Source organism: Callorhinus ursinus, unplaced genomic scaffold (assembly GCF_003265705.2).
Source record: "Callorhinus ursinus isolate GAN/ISIS: 27379988/994484 unplaced genomic scaffold, GSC_fseal_2.0 scaffold4, whole genome shotgun sequence".
Taxonomy (NCBI): domain Eukaryota; kingdom Metazoa; phylum Chordata; class Mammalia; order Carnivora; family Otariidae; genus Callorhinus; species Callorhinus ursinus.
This window is the reverse complement of record NW_027397066.1, coordinates 13506083-13518543: the sequence shown is the minus strand read 5'-3', so window position 1 is coordinate 13518543 and position 12461 is coordinate 13506083. Positions and strand designations below refer to the sequence as shown.

The following is a 12461-nucleotide window of genomic DNA, read 5'->3' as shown; positions in this document are numbered from 1 at the left end:
TCCCCCTGCTCATGCGCGCGCGCGCTCTCTCTCTGCCTGTATCTCTGTGTCTTGAATGAATAAATTTAAAAAATTTTTAAAAAAAAAAAAAAAGGCTCGGTGCCTAGAGGCGGTCTTGGGTTCTGCCCAGCAGGAAGCATAGTGATAACGCCCCTGGCCGCCCCCCTCTGCCTCCAAGATACCAGCCACTCTCACGCTGGCCCTTCCCGCGAGGCTGCCCTTTTAGGGATCCTGCTCCAGGGCGAAAGCCGGTTCCTGGGTGTCCTCTGCCCGCTCACCATAAGCCGTTTTATGTTCCTACGGCCGCCATAATGAATCTCCACACACTTGGTGGCTTAAACCACAGCAAGGTGTGGTCTCACAGTTTTGGAGGCTAGCCGCCCCAAATCAAGGTGTCGGCAGGGTTGGTTCCTCCCAGCGGCTGTGAGGGAGACTCTCCTGCGTGCCTGTCTGCCGGCTTCTGATGGTTGCCGGTGTTCTACGGCTTGCGGATGCCTCACTTCCCGCTCTGGCTCTGTCCTCACGGGGCCTTCTTCCCTGTGTGTCCACGCCTCTGGGTCTTCACAAGGCATTCGTCTAAGGACACCGGGATCCTTGGTTAGGGTCCACCCTAATCCAGCAGGACCTCACCTTAACTAATTACATCCACAGAAGCTTCTATACAAATAGGGTCACAAGAACCGGTCCTGGGAGCTAGGACTTCAGTGTATCTTCCCCGGGGCCACAGTTTAAGGCAGAACATTTCATTTTAACATTTGCTGCATGATGTCAAACACATAAATAATTCCCGTGAAGTTGGTGTTTGAGTGTCCTGGCTTCAGTGACCCTCTTGATTCAGCTTCCCTGTTAATTAACCTTTGCAGCTGGAGCCAGCAAAAGCCCACCACCGTAACAGTTTATTTTGTTACCATCCCAGATTTTCAGTCCACTTCATATTCCAGGTGGGAAAACACACGTAAGTGAGTCTGAAACTCGCTGCTTCGTCCTCGCCCAACTCTTATTCTCCGTGTCCATGTGCCTTAGTGTCGACAGGAACTGCAGTTTCTCTCCCTTGACCCCAGACTTCCAGAGCTTGAGCCCTGGTCCCGCCAACAGCCCCCAATGCCCGCCCCACTGGGATGACCCCTACTTAACCACATATTCACTGGGGTAAAAATGAGCCAGAAATCTGGTGGATATCGATGTGAATGACGTTTGTATGGGAACCGGTCAGCTCTAGAGCATCGTCCCCATCTATAACTTCTTTGGACTCTTCCAACAACCCTGTAATACACTCATTTTACAGAGGAAGAAACTGAGGCCCAGAGCAGTTGTGTGACTTGCCCATGGTCACAGGCATGTCAACAACCAGGACAGAACAGAACCGCGGGGTCTGTGGCTCTGAGCCCCCACTCTCCTTGTGAAAGTATCAACACATGCCCAGGATGCCTCCCAGATAAAACAGCTCCGTCCTGGGGTTGAGGAGGGAAGCCAGGATGCCCTGTGTTTTCCCCTCTGATGCCCAGACTGGGGGAGAATCCTTGAGTAGCTCTCTTTGCCCCACTCCCACAAATAAGCCTGCCTGAGACGGCTAACGGAGCAGACCCGCACCTTCCTCGATGGGGCTGGTCCTTCCTGATCTGGGGCTACGCATCCTTCCTGATGGGGTCTGCCTGAGATTTATGCAGATATTTTCATCCTCCCTCAGTTTCTGAAGAACCAGCCTCATGAGCTAGCATTCCGCTGGAAGAGCTCCTGGCCTCGGGGACAGCTGAACTTTCCACCAGCACCCTAGGGCATTTTCTGGAAAGATTCTTTCTCAAATATTCAACTATTTCTCAGCTCCTCACAGTGACTGTGGCAGGGAGATGGGACAGAGTTGGCTGGGCTCCTGAGTAATGGGATCCAGTGAAAAAAAAGTTGATAAGCTCAGGAAGATTGTGCATCGGCTGGGTTTTTGGGGGAGAATACACACACCTAGAGGTTCTAGGTATGTCCCGGGGCAGATGAACAAGGGTCGGAGCTGTTATGGCGGCTCAGGCTTTCTCTGCCTCGTCCCCAGCCTCTACCCACCAAATGCTAGTAGCATTTCCCCAATAAAAATGTCCCAGCCAAAAATGTCTCCAGATGTTGTCCAATGTCTCCTGGGGACAAAATTATCCCCAATTGAAAACCTCTGATGTAATTAAAAATCCTGAGGAAGTTCAAAATACAAGTGCATGTTGACAACCATAGGTTGGTTCACCATGAAACTTGGCTCTCCTCCCGCCCTCCTTGGTCTAGAACATTGTCCCTCATGAGCCCGGTTTCTAGAGAGTGGTACACACCCCTTCTAGGGTGTGTGTGAATTGCACAGGGAACCTCAGGGAACATCAGTTCCATTTGATTCAACTCTACATGCACGTTATTTGGTCATTCCACAGTCATTTGTGGAGTACCTTGGATGGGCCAGACTCTGAGCTAGACGCTGGAGGAGAGAAGCATTCATAAACCGACAGCTTTAAAACCAAGTGAACATTTAGTAATAGAATTAAACATCTGGTGCTGTGTTTCTTAATTAGGCAACCATTATGTGCTTTGCAGGTATAGTTTGTTCTCTTAAATTGTTTTCTTTTCAAATAATTAATCCATATATGCGACGCAGAATTTAAAGGTATATAAAGGTATACAGTGAAAGGCCTCCCTCCTCTCCCTAGCTCCCTGTCTGGTTTTGTTGTATTTTATCTCTTCTTGTATATCTGCTCAGAGCTATATACCATGCATATGCAAGCATAATTATGAATATATTTTTCTTCTACAAATGATAGCATACTGGCCTGTGCTCTACTTTTTCTACCTTAAATTTTCGTAGCTTGGGGATTGCAACACATCACTACCCTTCCATATCAACCTCATTTGTTTGAAAGAACAACTACCCAGTATCCCCTGTACAAAAAACTGTAATATATTTACTCTTTCCCTTATGATAGATATTTAGGTTGGTTTTCTCCATTACAGATACTGCTTCAGTGGATTGCTCTGTAGACGGATATAGTGTAGTAATAGTTAGGCAAGCCCCCCCCGCCCCCGCCCGCTGCCCCAAACAGACCCCTGGGCTCTTACTGGCTGGACAATCTTGGACAAATGATTTAAAGTCTCTTTGCTTGAGCCTCCTCATCTGTAAAATTGGGACAATGATATCACCTACCTCAGAGGGCTTTTGTGAGGCCGAAATGAATTAATATATATACAGTGTTGGAAAGCACCCAGCATGTGCAAATGCTCGGTGGGTGCTAACTTGTGACTGTAGAATTTTCTGGGTCCAGTGGCATGTGCGTCTCTAACTTTCATAGTCATGCCACATTGCCTTCCACCAGTGGTGTCCCAGTGCACACTCCCAACGGCAGCACATGTGACTGTTTCCCCACAACCTGGCCAACACGATGCATTATAAAACTTTCGGAACACGACCCATCAGAGAAAATTTGGAATTTAATTCAAATGTTTTTGGCAAGCCAACTATATGCCAGCCAAGCGAGTCGAAGCTTGGCTTAGGTCCTAGAGATACAAAGTCCTAGAGAATTTCTCAGGCTGGTGGAGAGGCTGTGTGAGCGGCCCCCTGTGGTGCAGACATAGCAGGCCCTCCACACGGATGGACCTACAAGGGCCCATAAAATTTAAGTTTGTTCAAGACCCGGGAATTTTCATTTAGGCCATTGGCTCTTCTGCCAGAGCACTGCAGTAAGTCAAGAGAGATATAAATAATAATGTCACTTGAGAGCCGAGCTGTTTTCAGTCCACTCCCAGAACATACAGAGAGACGGTTGCCAAGCCTGGGTGTGGCTCTGTCCCAGGCACAGTTACCTGGGACTTTGCCGAAACTTTTGTCCTGATCTCTCACGGCAAGTCTCTTTGATTCTCTTAGATACATAGTTTTTTTTCATTGGTTTTCAGAAAACCACCTCAGTCTTGGTAATTCTGAAGGGAAACTTTTCTTCTGGACGAGTCCTTTGGTGCCTGGGTCACAGTGAGCTGAGGCAAAAAAAGGTTGACGTTTCCACAGATGCTCATGCCTGTACCTCTTTCCAGAAGAAAAAAGAGTCATTGGTGATTGTTCTTATTCAGGTCTTTTTGCCTCACCAAATATTTATTCGTGGTGTCTATGCAGGCTATGGTGGCCGGATGCTGGGGTCAATAAGGCCCAGTCTCGGTCCTTGGAAAGTTCCATTTCTAGCAGGAGAAATAAATATTTACTCAAATAATCACCTGGTACGATAATCACTGTAATAATGGCAGGAAGATTCTTTGCAGCCAAGATGAGAGAGGCAGGTGTCTGCCCAGGGGAGTCCAAGAAGCTTCCACAGAGCGGTGACATCTGCTGCCATCTGCCTGGACCCTGAAAGTTGAAGGTGACTTCCCCCGGGAGGGACCAAGCAGGGGGATCCTTCAGTGAAAAGTCCCAGGGTGAAATCCCCGAGGTCTGGAGGAAGGGAGACAGGCACCCTGAAGCTCTCCCCGGCCTGGGAAGGGTCCCCAGCTCACAGGGGGCTCCGTGCACTTTGCAGGGCAGGCTGGCACCATGTGGCATACCCGGTGGATCATAGGAATCCAAGGGCATCAGCTATCTTGGGGGTGGGCAGACAGACAACCACCTAGCTCTCGAACAACTGTGGTGAACCCTCTGTGTGGTGTGAGTAGAGGGGTCTGCTTCTGTCTGATCTGGAGCAAGGCAGGCTGCCCTGAAGACTGACTCTGTGGAGAGATTCTTGGCTGAGAATTGGGCTGAGATTTGCTGAACCTGGGAAGACAGCATAGGGTGGGCAACAGCTCCGGTCGGAGGGTTAGGGCATGGATTCCACCCCAGCTTTCCCCCAGACCTGTTTGGGGGACCTCAGGCAAGTCCAAAAACCTGAGACCAGTTTCCTCATTACTGTGAGTAGCAGACACAGACCAGGCCCTGACTGTGTGCCAAGAACAATGTACTTTACAGAGCCCGACAACAACCCTGACAGACAAGTGTCATTATTATCCTCATTTTACAGGTAGGGAAACTGAGGCCCATGTTCCAAACTATGACGCCATACTGCTTCTCTTTAGTAAAATGGCGGTGATAATCCCTCCTTGGCTCCACACCCAGAGACCTGTGGTAATGAACGGAAGAATATATATGAAGGCACTTTTCAAAACTGTTCAAGAATCTATAAATGTAAGGTGACTTTATAGTATCTGTGACAATCCCCTGTAATCATTTCCGCAAAACCCCATTGCATTAGATGTTCTATTTTGAGATGTACATAATGCTTCCTTTGAAGGATTGTCAACTGAACTTGAGAATGACTTTGAATATTCCCTTCCAGGAGATTTCCTGGGCATGGGTGTTCCTTTAAAATAGAAACAATCTAGAAGAGGTTAACGACCTGGGAGATGAAAGATGAAGACCTAATGTGAATGCAGGTTTAAAATAACCAGCCAGCTCTTTGCTTGGGAGAAGTTGGGAGGAGGCTTTGGTGATGGATGGTTGGAGGAGAAGCAGAACTATTTGTTTTTCTGTGCACACTTTATGCCCAGGCCACTGTGGCCTTGGACAGAGAGTGCTGGGCGGAACCAGAGCAAGCAGGAGTGTGAATTAGGGGTGGATAACTCCGAATACACCAGGGGTGGCTCAGGGTCATTCCTGTGAGGAACTCACTGAGATCCCAAGCAGATAACCAGGAAAGGGGCAGCTGGAGAATCTGTTCCATTTGAAGGTCGGAGAAGAGTGCGCCATTTACACGAGTATCAGTGAGCTTGAAAGCACTCGTTCAGCCAACTGTTGATCTCCAAGTTCATGTCCATTTGTGAAATATTCTGATGGCACCCTAGTGCCTCTTGAATGATATACTTTGACCTCAAATGCCAGGTACACAGGTAGGGGGAGAGAGGAGGGAAATATTTTTGACATTTATATGGTCTGTTGGTCCCCCCTGCTGAACCATAAGTTTGCTGAAATCAAGAACTATGTGTTCTTGGGGCGCCTGGGTGGCTCAGTCCTTAAGAGTCTGCCTTCGGCTCAGGTCGTGATCCCAGGGTCCTGGGATCGAGCCCTGCATCGGGCTCCCTGCTCCGTAAGAAGCCTGCTTCTCCCTCTCCCACTCCCCTTGCTTGTGTTCCCTCTCTCACTGTGTCTCTCTCTGTCAAATAAATAAATAAAATCTTAAAAAAAAAAAAGAACTAGGTGTTCTTAATCTTTACCCTTCCAGCACCTAATACACCTGTATGTGGCAGATGTTTAGCACCATCTTGTACACAACTGATACATGATGTGACAATTGAATGAATGGAATTCATTAAGGGTACCATTTTGAGTCCAGTAGTCAAAGGTTAGGTTAGGAACCCCTTCAAAAATTAGTCTTGGCTGGAGGATGATTTAGAAGAACACTGGGGTCCTTTCCAATTACTTGTGGAGGGGGAGGAGGATTCACCTTCTTTTTATTTTTTTTATTTTTTATTTTTTTTTTAATATTTTATTTTATTATTTGACAGAGAGAGAGACAGTGAGAGAAGGAACACAAGCAGGGGGAGTGGGAGAGGGAGAAGCAGGCTTCCCGCCAAGCAGGGAGCCTGATGCGGGGCTCGATCCCAGGAATCCGGGATCATGACCCGAGCTGAAGGCAGACGCTTAACGACTGAGCCACCCAGGCGCCCCTCACCTTCTTTTTAGAAAGAATGCCCCTGTCTCTGGTCCTGGGGGATGGAAGAAAAGTGAATAGACAGAAAGGATTCCTGAGTTTACCTCCCTGTTGATTAGGAAAACAACCTTCGTCTCTCGGGTTGATCTTAAGTGTCTCTTTCACAGATATTTCTCATAGCCACGTTTGTACAACATGGTTTGAACTCACACTCAGTTAAGTCCCGATGCTGGCAGCTGAGGATCTTGCCAATATGGTGGTGGCAAGTACCATTGTGGTCACATGGAATCATGGGGCAGGCAGCGGGACAACCCAGGGGTCCAGTCCTCATGCCACCCTCCAGTGGTCATGTGACCTGAAGCAAGTCGCTGGACTACTTCTCTGATCTCACATCCTCATCTGTAACCCAAGGATGGTAGTGTCTTTCTTGGCCACCTTACAGAGTCCTGGGCATCCATCCGTCAATGTATGGAAATAGAAAAATGGGATGCAGCTGGGAGCCGATGTAGTCATCCCGGTGCATCACCAGCTTTTTATAGCGTCTTCCACCCTCTCCTGTTTCTGGACTCCTGCCCAGGATGCCTTTAAATATATCAGTTGTTGATAAGGTGGCCCAGAAATTACATCCTGTGCATTTCCTTTCATGGCCCTCACAGTGGCTCAGAGTACATTTGAAATTCTTTTTCATCTCTATAATAACTTTCGTGAGCTATTTGTCTATTATTCATATTGCTCCAAGTTCCTTTTCCTCTTCTCCTTGATCAGGCTTCATGTGTCTTTTCAAAAAGCCAGCTTTCAGATGCGTTGCGCGAATCTCTTCTTTTCTATCTCATTAATTTTGTCTTTTGTATCTCTTTCCTTCTGCTTACTTGGGGTTTATTCTCTTATGCTTTTTCTAACTTCTTGAATGTTTTCTAATAAATACAGTGAAGGCTGTGAATTTCCTTCTAAGTGTATGTCTTTAGCTGTATCCCAGAGTTTACTTTTTTAAACCTACTTTCTTGTTGCTTTCTAATTTTATTGCATTGTCATCATCAGTCACATCATCTGTAGAATGTCAACACTTGGAACGTGGTGAAAGTTACTTGTAGACTTCTGTGGGGTCATTTTTTTTTTTAAGATTTTTATTTATTTATTTGAGAAAGAGAGAGAACGTGAGCATGAGCAGGGGGAGGAGCAGAGGGAGAGGGACAAGCAGACTGCGGGCTGAGCTGGGAGCCCAACAACTATGAAGGGCTCCATCCCAGGACCCCAAGATCATGACCTGAGTGAAGTCAGATGTTTAACTGACTGAGCCACCCAGGCACCCCTGTGGGGCCATTTTCAAATGTTCCCTATGTGATAGAAAAAAAAACCTATATTCTCAGTTTGGTCATTTAAGTATATAATTGACCCTTGGACAATGCTAGTATTAGGGGTACAAACTCCCTGCATAATTAAAAATCTACATGAAACTTTTGACTACCCAAAAACCTAACTACTAATGACCTACTGTTGACCAAGAAGCTTTACCGATAACATAGTCAATTAACGCATATTTTAAAGTAAGCTAGGGAAAATAAAATATTAAAAAAATCCTAAGGAAGAGAAAATACATTTATAATACTGTACTGTATTTCCTGAGAAAAAAATCCACAGATAAGTTGACCCTCGCAGTTCAGATCTATGTTGTGCAGGGGTCAACTGTATATTTGAATTACAGCTTTGTGATGCATTCATCATATAATCTTGGAGAACTTGGATACCTTCTCCTGCCTCAGTTTTGTCCCCTTTAAAATGGTATGATACTGCCCATCTCGTAGAGTTGAGGGCCTGGGAACACTTAGCACCGTATAAATGTTAGCACTGATTAGTATGTTTTTTTTTTTTTTAGCTATGAGGTTTAGCTTATTTATTTTTATTTTTATTTTTTAAATTTTATTTTATTGTGTTATGTTAGTCACCATACAATACGTCATTAGTTTTTGATGTAGTGAGCTTATTAATCTTGTTCAAATCTTCTACATCCCAGCTCATTTTGTTTACTTAATATATCAGTTCTGAGAGGTGGTTATTAAATTCTCCATTACAGTTGTAAATTTACCCATTTCTCCTTACAGTTCTGAACATTTTGCCTGGTTTGGGGGCTTTATTTAGATGCCTACAGGTTCATTATTAGTTTTAGTGAATGACTCCTTTTATCAGGATAAATAACATGTTGAACTTAGCCAGTTCATGTTTATCATGATTACTGATACCCTTAGGGTTGCTTTTGCCAATATATTTTGTGCTTTCTATTTACCAGTACTTCTTTATAACCTCTGATTTTCCTTTAGAGACCTGGACCAATTAATTTTAATAATTACATATGTATTTATATTGTAGTATTATGCTATTTTGATTTGTTGCTGTTGTTCCACATTCACCATGCCATTTTCCCTAGATTATCCAGAACGTGTATTTATAACAGGTGTCTCACAAAGCTGTTTTGCTTAGACTGTGATATCTGCTTCTGAGCTTTATAGGAATTGAGAGTTATCCAAGATACTTTGAATGTCCCAAATACCTGAAAGTGGGAGGCAAAGGTGGGCCTTTTAGCTTATGGTCCACGCGGAGATTGCAAGCTGGTCAATGACATCATTTTTGAAAGTACACAGCAATGAACCAAACTCACTGGGCCCTGCAATGAATAACATGTCAGCCGGCTGGATTTTAGTACCCAGTTACACACACTAAAGAGAAAGGATTCAGGCAAAGGAAAATGACCGTAGTCATTTTCAATTACTGGCTGGAGGATTTATAATATTTTAAAAACTATATCTGGGATTACTTTTACCTTCCAGAAAGGCAGAAAGAGAATACTCCTATAACTAATACAAAGCAGAAAAAAACTTTCATCTGTTTTATTGATTGCTGAGTCTCTGGAACAGTGCCTGGCATATAGTAAATGCCAAAAAATATTTGTGAGCAAATTACAGTAGCAAAAAAAAAAAAATTGTTACAGGACTTTAAGAGCAGAGAGTATAATTGCAACAGAAGAATTGTGAAGGCTTCATGGAGGAAGTGGCAGTTGAGCAGGGCTTATTAGTAGGATCTAGAGATTAAAGAGTGCATGAGATAGAGAGAGAAACAGACTACTAGAAATGATAGAGAAAACGGGACTCATTTTGGAAAAACATGGCATCATTGTGGGAGCCAGGTAAACACTCTATATTCAACTGTTGCATCCCCGTCCAGTGTCTGGCCTACAGTGGGCCTACACCTGGGTGGGCCATCAGAAGCAAAGAAGGACAGATGTGGAATGGGGAAGACCAAGGACAAATGTAGCCCATGAGGCTGAGCTTGAATGGTATTGGTTTCTGAAGCCGATGAGCCTCCAGCCCCCAGGATTTAGTGACCTGTAGGAGAATCCAGCATCCTTCCTCATAGAGCTAAACATGCCCTGGGCCCAGGAAATGGAGAAGCCTATGGAGGATCCAGTGGGAGATGGAGGAGCTGAGAGCCCTAGGCAGCCCAGGCCAATCAGGTGAGCCAGCAGATCGATGACGAAGCGCATGAGCTGCCATAGCACCTGATGTCCTGCAGCAAGCATCCAAGCATGAGAAGAAAAAGGCACACCCATCTTCCAGATCTTACACAAAGTCACATGGTCCAGAACTATGCAGGGAAGGAAAGCCTGGAAAAGGCAGCTCTGGCTTAGCTAAGTTGACCCAGGGCACATCGCTCCAGAAGGGAAGAGGAGGGCTTTGATAGGAGGGGTGTGGGAGGCAGAGGGAACCCTTACTCTCCGATGGGCCATCACCTCTGGGCACCCTTCCACAGGCCCTCCTGGGCAAGATGGGCGATGACTTTCTGAGTGTCATCTCCACCCTGTCTCTGGAAGCAAGGGCTCTAGCATCACACGGTATCTGCTACATTTAGAGGCAACACAAATGACTCAAACAGAACTTGGAACTTAAGACTCATCAAGGCACAAAGGGCACCTGAGCAGAGCTGTGAAACACCCAACTCTGGGCCATGGGATGTAGTGGGAGCGTGAGGTGAGTGTGGGAGAAAAGGGCCCCCCTGCTCTCTGAGAGATTTGTTTCGTTTGTTCATGTGTTGTTTACTGAGTGTCCTCCATGTGACACACATTGTTTCTAGGAACCAGGGAAACAGCAGGGAACAGAGTAGAATCCCTGCCCCCATGCAGCTTACCTTCCAGGGAGGGAAAGAGAGTGAAAGAGTAGACACATAATTGACATTAGGCCACAATCTGGATTTTGAGGAAGACATAGAGCAAGGTGGGAGAAAGAGAGAGGGGTGGTATTTTAGAGAAGGTGATCAGAGAACAATAATCCTGGGCAATATTAATTTGAGTATTCACTGTGTAGCTAATACTATTTCAAAGACTTTATATTTATTGGTTTATTTAATCCACGACAGCCTAATTTTCCCAAAGTTACATCCTTAAGAAGAAGAAGAACTGGGTGTCTGGTACCAGAGCCCAGGATTTAAGTCAGGAAAGGTCTCTCGGTTGTGGTGAGTGAAGTGAGGGAGCAAGGCATGCAAATATTACAGTGAAGAGCATTGCAGGCAGTGGAACTGCCAGTGCAGAGACCCTGGGGCAGGTGCATGCTTGTCGTTTGGGGAGGGTGAGACCAGGAGTTCAGATCTGGACATGTTGCAGTTTGAGAAGCTTATTAAGCACCCAAGTGATATCTGGAGGACAGTTGGATATTCAAGTCCAGACTTCAGGGTAAAGCTTGGAAATAGATTAAATTTGTTTGTATTCATGGAACTATATGAGATGCTAGTGAGAGAGAGGTGGGGAGTGAGAGAGAGAAGTCCAAGGACTAAAGTGTGAGGCAGAAGAGCAGGTGGCTTGAGCAGAAGAGACTAAGAAGGGGCAGCTGGCGAGGGAGGAGGAAACCCAGGAGAGAGGACTGCATGCAGGAGGGAGTGACCAGATATTTCCAGTCCTGTAGGGAGGCTCAGTTAGCTGAAGCCTGAGGAGTGACCACTGGATTTGGCAACACAGAGGCCATCATTGGCCCTGATGTTGGTGACCTTTAATAGACAGTATAGTACCTGGAAGGGCAACCAAAACAATTTCATGCCAGGTTGAGAGGGAATGGGAGCCCCATGCCCCATCCCCCAGCCTCAGCTCTGCCCTTCTGAACTCTGTGGGCCCCAGGGACATGTCCCAAGGTCTCTGGAGCACAAGTTGAAAACCACAGATGTAACCAACCCCTTTGTTTTACAGTTGATGAAGTTCTGGGTCAGAAAAGGGAAGAGACTGGCTCAAGGCCATGCAACTACTTAGTGGAAACTCCAGGCTGCAATTTATCATTATTTAATGAGATTTGCCAGTGAAGACATCTGTTCCTAGCCTGTCTTGTTATAGTGTGTTCCATAGACAATGGTTACTGTAACAAGTAGACAAATCAAAAGAAGAATGTCTTTTTCACCTTTTGTCTCTGTGGAAAGGGGAGAATGATACATGAACAAATTCAATTCATAGAAAATTCCTAGGCCTCAGTGTTCACTCATGGTTTCCATATTCTCCTCCCACCACACCCCGTTTCTCAACACGTATGGTCATTCAGCAGGTTCCATGTTCTCTGATCCTATGTCCTAAGATGTTACGGGCTGCCGCCTTAAAATGGGCATTGTAATAATAGCAGTTGTTCACATGGACCAGTAGCTGTTGCTGGGAGTGTTCTCTGATCCTCATAGCAGCCCCAGGATCAGACCACCTGATTGCATGTCCCATTTCCACCACTCACTGATGGTGGGACCCTGGACAGGTTACCTACCATCTCCGTGCTTGAGTTTCATCAGCTGTGTGAAGTGCTTGGTCAATGGAAGACAGAA

General features: G+C 45.8%; 1 protein-coding gene across 1 annotated transcript in view; it reads left to right on the top strand.

Moving 5' to 3' along the window:
• Positions 1-12461, top strand: part of FAM184B (family with sequence similarity 184 member B) — a 143789-nt gene that overhangs the window by 97418 nt on the left and 33910 nt on the right. The window lies entirely within an intron of this gene.